The 13499-nt window shown below is 45.0% G+C and overlaps 1 protein-coding gene across 4 annotated transcripts in view; it reads right to left on the bottom strand.

Moving 5' to 3' along the window:
- Positions 1 to 12972, bottom strand: part of SEMA6D (semaphorin 6D) — a 31617-nt gene extending 18645 nt beyond the window's left edge. For all 4 annotated transcript variants that reach the window (XM_072871216.1, XM_072871214.1, XM_072871215.1 and 1 more), the window contains exon 1: positions 12873 to 12972. The gene's annotated coding sequence lies outside the window, so the exon portion shown is untranslated. The remainder of the gene's footprint in view (positions 1 to 12872) is intronic.
- Positions 12973 to 13499: the final 527 nt, after the last annotated feature.

A 13499-nucleotide genomic window follows, 5' to 3' on the forward strand; every position in this document is an offset into this window, starting at 1 on the left:
AGGGCTAGTGCTGTTGGTCAAGTGGAAGGCAGGCAGTTGTCCCAGGTAATAAACTGGTTCTTTGTGGCTGGCACCTTTCAATCTCAGATACGAACCCCATCCTTCAATTCCTGATTGGGGGAATCCAGAGAAGCAGGACATCATTTCTGTTAAAATATGAGCCCTCCTTCAAACAATCACACGTGAAGGGGAACAGGCTGGTGTTTCTTGCCCATTAATCTACTCCAGCCTTTGACAATGCACTGGTGACACTCCATCGATCATCTTTCTGTGCGCTGCCACGTAAAAGAGGAGGGGGAAGGGAAAGGGCATTCAGCCAGCTGGAGAGAAGCAACACATAAAATAGCTTCAAACCAGACTGATGCAATACCTTCTATTCACTCAAAAAAAAAAAAAAAAAAAATTTCTTAAAAATCTTCTTAACACAATAAATGCTTCTCAAAATGCGAAGCACAGACAGGAGTGTGGTATGGCAAATCCAGGCTGAAGTTTAAGATAGGTCAGAACAGAAGACATAGCCTAAAAGTTAGTTCACTTGTGGAGAGTTTGGCAAGGCAAAGGAGAAAAGGGTTGCAATAATAAAAGCAGAAAAACAGGCATATAACATGAGAAGGCTTAAATGACTACATTGTCTTCCTTCTCCACCAGACACAGAGCAAAATCAGGCTGTTTGGTGAGATCAAGGATCTCCTCTGTGCTTGGAGGTATGCGTTAACCATAACGTTGAAGGGGGACAGGCAGAATTGATTAGTAATATGCTGAGCTTAGTCAGTTTATGTGATGTGGTTTCCCACAATCCCAAGTGACTGGACTTTGACAGATCAGGAAATCCCTGTTGTCCTCTGCTCCTTCCTGCATGCAAATGGCTCCCTGAGGGCACTAATTAGTGCAAATGCACTAACTAGTGCATTTCTGAGATGGTACCTTCTGAAATTTTGAGTATGAAACCACTCTAATAATAAGATAAAAGTTAAACCAAAACAAAACAAAAAAATCCTTTACTGCTGCTTGTTCATATATCCTCACAAGTTTCTCGGGGCCTACAGCTGAGACTTCAGTTCCTCTTTATGATGGAGAGCAAAGCAGATCCTGTGCAACACTCAGCAACTTTGACTCATCTTAGCCCTTGAGACAACCCCCTGGTGAGGGTCACAGTGCATCCTGGGACAGTGGCTTCAGGGCCCTGAGCAGCTGGCCAAATCAGTGCTTTGAAGCTCTTTAACCAGAAGACTACTGAAACAACAAAGATCTGTTGACCGGGCTAGAGCAAGTCACAGATTTCACTTGCAACCAAATAAAAGTTATGTTGGTCTCCGAATGGGAACTTACTTGTTCTTAGCACCCCGCCCCCCCTTTTTTTTTTTTGGGTGCAAAGGACTAGTGTAAAAAGGTTAAAAATATTGTTTACTAAGGCCTCATGGATTATCTTTTGATGTACAAATCACTTATGGTCCACTAACTGGAGGTTGAGAAAACACTAGTTGAAAAGGGTATGGTTCAAATTCTGGGCTTCATGAAGCTAAAAGGCATGCTGGCAGTGACTCTACTTGAGGGGGCTAAGGATCTGTACATGAGTTTACTTGCTGATGGTAACTGGTACCAGGTGGGAGAAGTTCAACTTCTTGAGCCAGCTGCAGCGAGAACAGCTTGCCAGCAAGATGCTGGTGTAGAAGCCAGAGATGCACTTCACTAGTGTATAGTGCAGAAAGGTAGGTTGTTGCTGAATTTTGGTTTGTCAAGCAGGTTAATCTTTTCAGAAGATAAAACATTTAGGAGAAAATATAAGAATGTGACAGGCCACCTTCAGTGGTGCTCTAGACCTGTTGTAGAAATGTATGCATTGGCAACCATAGATGCACCAGAATATTCACTCAGAATAGCACCTTATCCCTGCTGTGCATGGAATAAAGTAACTCTAGAGCAGAGCCACACACTGGGGGAACCAGGCCGAAGTGTGTTTTAGTAGTCAAAACATGAAAATGCAGCACTTTTGTATCGTCCAAGCCAAAATACAAGACCAGCGTGGCCCAGGGTCTGGTAGCTTGAACTCTAGACAGGGAGCAAACAAGTCTTTGTCCTACCTCTATTTTTTGGTCTTGGTCCTTTTTTCTATATCTCACTGCGTGAAATTGGTATAATGAGTCATTTGCTTACAAGCCAAAAAGTATTCCACATAGAATGCAACATTTACCTTAAAAATCTGTATCAGTATCTATTATATGAGAAGCAAGGGATTAGATTCCCATTTTATGTCATATCTACGCATAGGTTTTCCAATGATGCAATTGCTTTATAGTGTGGTAAGTCCTCCAAAAACAAGGGTACAACAGCCAAGTGTAATTTTCATTTTTTTTTTTTTTCCAAATGGCATTCCAGTATAAATGTGTTTGTTCTAATGAAGGCTGACTTCAGTAAAGTTCCTGAAGGCAATGACTGACACAGGGCTTTACTGTACATTCAAATCTCAGAGACTGACTATGATGTGATAAATCCATATTGTGGAGTTTGGTGACAGATCATTTCAGCTAATTATCAAATACCACAGGAAAATATTTGTGGTTGTAATAAAAGAAACATACTTAATTCTTGTAGTCCCTTTTAGAAACTTACAGCATGATTTTGTACAAATAGATAAGAAAAACTGTTTCTGTCCTATAAAGGTACCCTCAAATTTAAACTTGCAGTATGTAGCCATCCTTACTTTCTATAACGACTTTAAAATCTGCAGCTCTGAAGAAAAAAATTAGGATACTTGGAGCCATGATATTAATTGAGCATGAAAGTGCAAATAACAGGTCTGTTATTTTAAGATAATACTTTACTTCTTTTAAGGATTCTGCATTAACACCTCTTGATCTATGCCTAAATAAAAAAAGATAGTTTAATATAAAAGTGATGAAACCCTACCACTGAATATCACAGCTTTCATCTTAATTGGCTTATGGTATTGCTAGTTACACTTCAGTTGTTTGCAGGCTTTTAATGTTACAGAAAGCGCACCCCTCTTGCTCTAGAATGAGCTGACAGAATGCTTGCAAAATGGATAGGGTGACTTTTAATGATGCAAGTGTTTACTGGTTGATTAGATGCACTCTGAGGGCTAAATTCTCCTGTGATCAAAAATTTACTTGAACACAAGGTAGTTTCAGCAGGGAAGGAAATAAAATGCTGAGCAAACGGTAAGTGATTGCTTCAATTATGTTTATTTTAAGTTAATTTTTGAGAGTGAATGTTAACTACCTTCCTTTACCAGGGTGACACAAAAGTCCTCCAGCTGAAACCAACCTTTGATTTCAGCTCAAGCCTATGGTTGAATCTGTTCTGTTTTACAGAGCTCCTGCAGGACATGCTCCCCTTGAAAGTTTACCAGGGTTGAGCTATCGCTGATAAGTGCAAGGTACTTTCACTTAAACAGTACTCTGGATTCACCATTTTAGCAGGCTTGCATTTTATTTAATGCAAATTGCTCGTGCCCAACTGAGACTGCCCTAGGAAATACTAAATTTATTCGTGAAAGTGTCCAAGGACTGGTGCAGAGAATGTCAATACAGTGATGTTCAGGGTTTGTTCTATACTCTCAGCACTGATCCTCCATTAATTCCTGGCCGTGGGCAGCACTGGTAGCAGGAGCTCCTGCCCCTGCCCTGACCCCAACCCAAGGAAAGCAATGCCGCCCTGCTGGGGGGAGCAGCTGGGCTCATCAGCTGGGTCACCCCAGTGCCTCCAGCTCACAGCTGTGTCAGAGGTGCCTGGTGCTTTTCAGTCTGAAATACTTTTATCCTGAAAACTAGAGAGAACTCCTAAACCCTGATGGCAAAGATCTAATTACTTACAGTAGTACATGTAGGCTTGGATGTAGGTTTGGAAACAAGCAAACTGTCCCCAAACAAAAGCCTAAAACCTAGACCAAAGTATTACCTCTTCCTCCCTGTAGGAGGGTTGGCTACAAATTGGGTGAGTGCCATAAGTGAAGTAAGTAAGTATTCTTTCTGCAAGCCTACAGTGCATGATTTACATAGCACAACTGCCACTCATTTCAGCATGATTAGGCATCATCTGATAAGGCAGCTCTGGGACAGGTATAAACCAGTATTTGCAGGTGAGGACTTAACGAAGGTCTTGGGCACAACTTGCACAAGACCAGCTGATGCCACAGCCATAGTGAATTGCTGGCAGCACCCCTGGGTCTCCTGTCTGCAGGCCCTGCTACCTCCCAGCAGTGGAGAACGCAGCCTTCACCTTGAGCAGTGCTCCAGCCCTGATCCCCGAGATAAGCGCTGCCCATTTTAGACCTGGCTGGAGCCCAGGAGGTCAGGGTTTGCCTGCAGGATGAAGTGAATGGGATGTTTTGAAATGGAAGGGGAGGTTTGAGAGGAAGAATATGCCCCAACAAGCAGGACAGCTGAAGAAAAAAGGGATTTGCACTGTGGAGAGGGCACATCTGCTGTTCAACAGGCTGTGCCCCAGACAATGTTGCTGTCAACCTCACTCCAGAAAGCATCACTTCTTCCCACCCACTTCTTTCCCCTGCTATAAACATCCTTCCAGCATCTCAGTGCTGTGCCTTGCTGAAGCATGGGGCTTGCTGGCTTGAGTTGCTGCTGCTGGGGAAAAAGGCTGCTGTATGCCACTACTCTCGCTTCAAAGAGAAAGTAAATGGCTGCTGGAAAATGCGAGGGGAGAGACAGAAGACTATCAACTGGCAAGAAATACATCGGAACATCTCAAGCACTGCACTGGTATTATCAGTATGCCATTCTTGGAGCTGGAATGGTCAGCCAGCCTTGCTCACAGGAATACTGCCTATAGAGACTGGGGAACAACATGTTTTTAACCAGTCTTGATTCTTCTGCACGGACAAATCTGGTAGCTGGCCACCCAGTTACCTATTTGTATATGCAAAGCGTGTGCTCTGCCACTTTCCTGGGCACAATCAATTACATGTACAAAACACAGGCATGAAAACCTGGAGGAAGCCTGAGCTCAAAGTTAACTATTACTATTATCTTGTTAAGCATTAAAGATTAACTATGCCAGTGAAAGGATGTGTTACGAAATGTCTTTCCCAGGCTGGAAAGTAAATAGAGGGAGAGTTTTGTGGGTTTTTTTTGTCTCAAAGGCTACTCAGCATTTGGAATAATTGTTTAAACTGGTGCTTTTATTTACCATAATATCAAAATGTAGTCACTTGCCACGTGATTGCTCATATTTTCATTTGAGATGTCGTGCAGAAACACATGGAAATCTGGTGAAGGCAAACCAATTTTAGAACATGTTCCGAGCAATTGTTTTGCAGCACTGCCCTACAGTATGAAGTCTCTTACATTTCTTAAATTGCCTAATCAAATGCAGACTCTGTTCCAGTCACGCTAAATTTTCACATAATGGCAGGAAAACACTTCTTTCTAGCCTAGCACTGAACAGTTGGATCACATTATTACATTTGCTACTTTTGTAGTCTCTGAGCATGCATTTGTAAATGTATGCATATACATATTCGCAGGGGAGAGGCGGGGAACATTGGTGCTTGTGCTGTGAGACCCTGGGGACAGTTGGAGGGGCAGAGATATGTCTTGAGAGATGTGCTGTGCTGAACATCTTCTGGGAGCTCCTGGCTTATCAAAACCACAGAAGGATAGTGGTGAGAAATGTATTTTTATTTATTTAAAAACCAGATGTATTAGTGCAGGATTTGATCCAGCTGATTCCTTGCCCTACAGTCTGCTGAAGTTATTAAACTGATATAAATGCAGTTAGGTAAATTATACCCATATTGTTGCCAGTTTGGGGTTGGAGGCAGGATTGGTGCAATGTGCAGCCATGGCTATCCTTCTCTGGGTCCCAAGCTTGGACATGTCCCTGTGCTGCATCACATCAGTTTGGGGAATTCTCTGCCTCACAGAACTGCCCACTTTCCATGGGCCAAATGCAACCTGCAGAGCCCACACTCAGCAGTTGTTTGGAACAGGATGCAGCCGTGCTGGGCACCAGCTCTCCCTCCCCTCTGTCTTTTACTTGGGCTACATCACCTCATGATAACATTCACCCTCTGTAAGGCAGGGAAGTATTTGCATCACACTACTTTGGCATTTTGACTAGTGAGCCACAGAGAAGCCACAGATCAGACCTTTAAAAGTAAAAAAAAAAAATAATCAAATCAGTAACATATGGACTGCAAGTGCTTGAATCAAGGTCACAAGGAAATCTGTGGCAAATCAGGGAACAAGAGTTAGGGCTTTAAAGCTCTGCATTACAGCCTGTCCTGCTCTCCCCTCCATACCGGCGTACCAAGATCCCAAATACAATTGCAATGTTTCCCTAAATCCTCGTGTTATCACTAGTAATATTAGGCCAGTGTAAGAATGTGACTAAATAATCATATCTGACCCACACACTATATATGTCTGCAGGTCTATTTTTCCTCTACAGCTGCACCAAATACATTTAGGTTTGTGTTGGCATAGTTTGCCATGCAAGATCACTGTTCAATCATGAGCGGTGCTTGTTATGTCTTTGGCGAGGATGAAAACCTGATGCTTTAGCAGGAGGAAAAGCCATAATCCACTCTCACAGTAAAACCTGTATAGTGGTACACAAGACAAAAACAACTATCCATACCCTTGCAGGGAATCAGATTAATCTCCAAAGCATGGGATTTGATATTTTTGTCCGAGGTTATCATTAAGGAAAAAAACCTACATAATGCTAAAAATATCCACACAGCATTTACTTTATGAAGAAAATATGATTTACTGAGCAAAACCAAATTACTGGCTTTTCAGTGTTAATCTTTGATAAACACGTGCTGGGTTAAAGAAACTGTCACAGAGAGCATAAGTTTGCAAATTGAAAGAAACCATTCAACTCTGCAAGATGATTCCCCCCCCTTATTACTCCTTTCATGAGACACCTGGGAACATTGTTCACACACTGTTGACAGCTTTCACACCACTGCTTTTCCTCTGTTATCCTTATCCTTCTCTTCGGCACTTGTCTCCAGGTGGCAATACACAAAAGAGCTATATTTGCAAGGGGTGCCAATGCTGGCTCTTGGACAACTGTTGGAAAGGCAGAGGGCCCTCTCCTGCCTTGCAGCTTGGTTGGTTCAAGTTGCTTCCACAGGGCACTGAGCCTCCCTGACCCACCAGGCAGTACTCTGGTACTTAACACCTGGGTGCTGCACCACTTGGGGAACATGCAGACTGCTTACAGCCCTTTCTTGTTTTTAACTACCATTACACTAACAGGCAGAGTCTCAGCTCCTTCATTAACACTGGACTACATTCAAACAACATCTACATTTTAATACTGTAGCCTTAACTATACACTGAGGCTTTTGTAAGTTAAATACACATTCTTCTTCTCTTGTAGTCTCCCAAAACAGGATGGTTACACAGCCTGATAGGACACATAAGTGTTCACACAACATGGGAAGGGGGTACCCAAGTGGAAGGATATATAAACAAGGGCTTGAAATACAAGCGTGAGAATTTTCTTTTGACCCCAAAGTGCATCTGTCATGATAGACGTACACAGAAATAGCAGCAACACTTTCTGTTGGTGCTGTAGCTGCTGCAGTCCCTATCCAGCACCAGCGCCCATCAGCACGCCTGGGAAGTGCAGCAGCAGCACTTGAGGGAAATACCTTTTGTTTCATGCCACAATAAAGCTCTGAGGAAGGTCCCACCCAACGGAGGTGTGAGCTGGTACCTTATTGCTGCTTGGGAAAGCAGAGACCCAGCTGTCATGACCATTTGGCATAAGAGAGATGGACTATGTGGCTCACATTAAGAAAAGCCTGTTATTGCAGTAGCTGAGCTGAGTGACCAGCTGATCACCTCTCATCTCTTTTGAGGTTTCATTCCCAGCTCTGGTGGGCAGCCAGTCTGTGATGCTGGTCCCCGCTGCTCACTCGTTACCTTTCCAGACGAGCACCTCTGTGTCTGCTTCCCTGCTGTCCCTCCTGCACTTGAAGAGCCCCCCAGCACACACCTGCCAATTAACTCCTCATTCTCATCCGAAGCCCTCTTCAAAGCTCTCCTTTGCCTCTGATGCCTACAAGCATGCGTGCCCCCTTTCCCCGACACACGCAGCTCGGCTATGTTTAGGCGGCTTGCGCACTAACACGGCTGCTGATTATGCAGGCCAACACGGCTCTCCTGCTTCTAGAGGCCACTGCCTGACTGTATCCATCTGCTGTCTCTTCTTAAACCATCCACTGTGGGGAACAGGATCCATCCTTTTTAGTCTGTGTTTATCCAGTGCCTATCGAATTAGAAACCCGGCCTGCAATTTGGCTCTTAGATGCAACAGTTAAAAAATAACAGCAACAACAAACCTTTTTGCAAGAGGAGTATCTGTGTGCAAATTCAACCTCTGTAATGTTACCAAGGTCAGGCAGACCAAGGCCAATCTGCTGTGTGAGAATATAAATCAAAGCTGTCCAGGGACTGATTTCATTTACAAGGTCTGTAACCGTTCTGGACAGAACAAATGTCACTTGCTTGAGCTCCTTGCTCCTCTTCTTCCACTACCACTTCTTTGCTCCTCCTGTTCCACCCAGCCCCTCTCTGCCTGGTAACACCTCTTGACCTCCTTTGCTCTTGAAAGCAAGAGTTCTCTTCTAGCAAGAAAGCCGTGGCTCACACATGACAGACAGCCATGCTAGGCCAATTTATTTAAATTATGCAAAAATCTCAACAAGTAAAATTAGCACAGAGCCACAAGTACACTAACCTGCTGGTTACCTGCCATTCATAGCACATGTCAGAATTAAAACAATAAATCCGGTAACGACTTCTTTCCTATTGCATTCATAGATCTGCAAAACAAACCAAGGAAAGCATCTGTAGCAAGTATTAGAGTCTGGGCACAGATCCTGTGAAATCACATGGTTTCCGTTGTGGAACTAAAAAGGCTTCTACAAGAATGTGTGAAATACACAGCCGAAATTCTCCATTTCTTTCTGTGCTCTTTGGCAGTTTGCGTGGCTAAGTTAAAGCGGCAAGTTCTGTTTCTTTAGCTGGCGGCTTTCAAAGCACACCCTGACCTGCAAATTGAAAGAGTGCAGGATTCAGCTAGCAAGCTCCCTCTCGAGTAAGTGCGGAGTTAATGTAATCCCACTCCAAACAACAGGTTGCTGTCTCCAAACTGGAACCTTGAAAAGAAAGAGTCCAGCAGTTGCCTCGCTCCTCGCAGCCATTTTGTAGCCCGTCTGCAGGTGTGCCCACTGAGCTGCAGCGGGGCTGGGCAGGGGTGCCAAAACTAAAGAAACTTCACATTCTGGATGTTAACTTTAGTTACCATAGCCAGACAATGCTGCCAGTGGTGTGGAAGAAAAAATTGCTGTAGCCAGCTGTGCTGTTCACAGTCGGATGGTTTCTGTGTAGCTCCAAATGGTTATGGAGCCAGTAGCCTGTTGTGGCCAAGGACAGGATGATGGATGGTCTACACACACTGTCCAAGCAGGGAGAATGGCAGAAGTTCACTTCAGGGTTGTTAAAATGCTAATCTGGGTTAGTTAACAAAAGCCGAATGGAATAGAAAAGTTAGGGAAATAAACACTACTCATATGTTATGTATGTGCGCTACAGATTTGATCTCTGTGGTTAACAGAAACATTTGACTTTGGAAGTGGGACAATTCAACAGTCTTCCTGTTTGAATAAACAGAATCAACTTCTGATATTAGCTGTACTGTAATTACTGTCAAGGCATGACGAGAGAAAGTGGGCTACAGCAGACAACGCACAGAGCTCCGGAAAACAGCATCGGAAGGGCAATAATACTATTTTCACTGCACACCTCTTCCATGTGACATGGGAACAAATCAGAAGCTACTTTCTTTTGAACTTAAGGCTGGCAGCTATTCACAGAACAAGTAACAACTTAATAAAATGGCTTAGATGGATTTTAACGGTAACTGCAGTAGCTTATCTGATGCATAAGAGATCATCTGTTCTAACAGCAGTTTTGACGAAAGCAACATTTGAACTGTTTTAATTACATACAGAGCTGCTAAGACTGAAAATAACTTGTACTACCCAATGCAAGTAATATGCCTTCCATCTTTTCTTAATTACTTGTGTAGCAAATTATTACTTTATTATTTACAATGGAAAGACATCTGATTTTTTTCAAACTGGAATTACAGGTACGTTTAACACAGGAGTATGTAATCAACCACCATCTCCTCTGTTCGGTAAGCAAAGCAAACACATAGTGTATTCTTGAAAAATATCAGAGACTGCAACACAAGTAAGCTCAACATAAGCTTATATGAGCACATAAGCTGTTGATGTAACTGTTTCCTTTGTCTTACAAAGAAAGACTAGAATCAAAACAGTCTGTCATATCACTTGTACGACACTTTATGAAAACTGACCGTATTCACATATGATCTCCACTTGACTTCATATTTCACATTTCTTTTTTTCAGAAGGAAGCATAACCAAAGCATTTAAACATTTCTATACAGATTCTGTCCAGCTAACTGGGCTTCACCTGACTTCAAGGGATGCTGAATCCTGCATTAAGCGCAATAGTGTTTTTAAAAGAATTTAAAACCCATAAAAATCAAGAGCTGCAATCTGCACGTGACCGACTACAGTTAAGACCAGAAGATATGTTATTACAAATGCCTGTGAGCTTTGAAGTGAGCTTCTATGACGTACTTTTCTTTACCTTCACATATCTCATATAACAGGACCGATCAGATCGAAGACCGTTTAGTCAGAATTAATTGCATATATAATTAAGCATTCTATCTAAATGTGTGCTCTTCATAAGTCTACATCAAAGTCTTGGCGGCTCCAAGGGCTAAAGTATCTATCTGCTCTAATAGTCGGCTGAGATCAGCCATACAAAAGAGGTAGAAACGTTCAGATGGTCCAGCTCAAAGGGTGCGAGAGGCTAGGGGGAAAAAACCCGCAGCCATACAGCTGGTTTGTAGAGCTTTGACAGGGCCATCACTGTATTCCTGGCACACACTCCTGCATCACACAAAGCACGTTTAGAAGATGATGTTATCTTTGTTGCATCTCGACCAGAAATGAGAACAGGTAGTGACAGACTGCAGGATATGAGGGAGGAAGGTAGCTGTTCACTGTAACTAAAGGTGCAGATGAAAGTGAGAAGCCAGTTAAATAAACCAATTTAGAGCCTCTGGGTTATACTTTTTTGGCTGTCCTTTTGAAAACAAATCTGTGCTACATAATTCAGAATGATAATAAATTCCTACTACAAACTTTTTCTTCCTGTTTTTAAAACAACTGAGCTTTATATTAGTTAATATGAAAAGTGTTAAAGTTCATGATTATATAGAAATCGGAGCGCTCAGCTGGCAATTTGTATTTATCTAAGCCAGAGTAAGTGTTTATACAATATCTGCCAACATAACAAAATACGCCTGTCACTTACTACATCAAACATGATTACGTACAGCTTAATTTACTGAATAGTAACTTAAGTAGACTTTAGAGGTGCATAGAATTTTATAGTGTGAATAAAGCAGGAAAAACGTCTATTCTCTCCTACCACAAAAGTGATTGCAAAGCTTTACAATGAGCTTCCTGTTGGACTTGGAAAAAGGAGAGAACCTCAGAAAATTCTCTGTGAAAGTATCTGTATGTGAGAGCAATAGACCAGCAGTAAAAGCCTCTAAGACAGTAGGAAGCTGTTCCTTCAAATAATATTTAAGTGAATTAATAAACATCATTAAGGAAAGACTAACAACTTAGAACACAAAGGTATCCCAGTAAAGATGCCTGTTTTTCCCCAAAGGAAACAACTGGGGAAAAAAATGCCATGCATTTACAGAGCACTGAACAGTATTTTAGAGGAAGTTTGCTGTAATTCCTGCACATTATGTGTGAAGCGTGTGTGTGTGTGTACATGGATAAGCTACAATACCATCTGTACAGCAAGTGCCACATATGTGAGCATTATGAACCACCATTGCTGCTGCTGCTATGCTCAAAAGTAAACGTATTCTAAGCCACACACACACATACAAAACACAAATGACTTTACACACTGAGGGCCGAATTTTGCTCAAATTACTCACAGGCTAACGCTTGTGATACAGACATAATCTGGACCAGAAGTAAGAAACAACTCAAAGATTAGCAGAAAACCACTAATTTAAGACTAGCTATATTCATGCTAACAAGTGGGATATCCACCGCAATGACAATATTTTTAACACATCAACCTAGAGCATACTTAATTGCATTTTTCAACTCACAAGATAAAACACAATCATAAAAAACCCAACAACCCTTTAAGACACAGGCATAACATCCACCTAGAAATATCTTGTGTGACCTTTCATTTCCATCCAGCGCTTATAAATAATAAAGAAGGCTTTAAATCCTTTCTAATTACTCCCTGAAAGCTGCTGTATCGGTTTCTGCAGTGCTGAAACGCCCCCCCCCCCCAAAAAAAAAAAAAAGTTTCTCCGCTGTACACCTGAGCACAGCATTGTTTTCACGGAGCGGAGCTATCCCTGCCTCTGCACGGGGATAATTCAAAACTGACTCTAGTATTTGTTTCCATCCATAATTGATGGGGAGCTTGAAACACAGCTCCCTCTGCCTCCCAGCGCCCGGCTGCTGCCGGGGAGCCCGTAAATCACGCCTCGCTGGGCGCCCGCGCCGCCGCCCCGCCGGCAGCGCCGAGCCCCCGGGGCCGGGCCGGCTCAGCCCCCGACCCAGAGCCAGCCCAAACTCACCCCAAGTGCCCCGGCGCGATTTCGCTGGGGATATACCGAGCAGCTCCGCTCCGGCTGCCCCCTCTCCGGCCAGCGCCGGCTCCCACAGCGGCCGCCCGCTCCGCTCGGCAGCGCCGCCGCGCACCCGCCGCAGCCCCGCGTACCTGCCGCCGCGCCGCTGCCCACGGCCGCCGCCCGCCGGCGGGGCTGCCTCCTCCGCCCGCTGTCCCCCGCCGGGCGCCCCATCCCAGCGCTCCGCTCGGTGCCGAGCCAGCGCGGGGGAGGCGCGCCCCGCAGAGCCCACCCCTTCCCGCCTGCCTCCTTTCTTCCCCTCCCGCCCCTCCCCTCCCCGTAATGTATTTATTCCCGCCCGCCCCTCGCCGCGCCGTCCCGCGGCGCCCGGCCTCGGGCCGCCCCCCGCCCCTGCCGCGCCCGCGGCGGCGCCCGGCCCGCGCCCCGCCACCGCGGCGGCCAACTTTTCGGTTCCGCTGCCCGGCCCCGCCGCGGCTCTCACCGCACCCAGGAGCGCGGCCCGCAGGAGGCGGCAGCGCGACCCCGGCCGGCGGCGCAGCTCCGCGGCGAGCCGCGCCTTGGGGGGGGGGGGGCGGCCCCGCCCGGGCCGCTGCCCCCCCCCCCCCCGCCTCCGCCCTCCCCGGCCGCGGGCAGCGCCGGGCGCGGCCCCGCTCCCCCCCACCCCCGCCGCTGCCAGCGGCCTCGGCCTCGGCGCGGTGCGGTGCGCGGAGCTCCGGCAAACTTCGCCGGTAGTTCTACCCCTGCCAAACCACGTCGGT

Source organism: Ciconia boyciana, chromosome 8 (assembly GCF_034638445.1).
Source record: "Ciconia boyciana chromosome 8, ASM3463844v1, whole genome shotgun sequence".
Lineage (NCBI taxonomy): Eukaryota > Metazoa > Chordata > Aves > Ciconiiformes > Ciconiidae > Ciconia > Ciconia boyciana.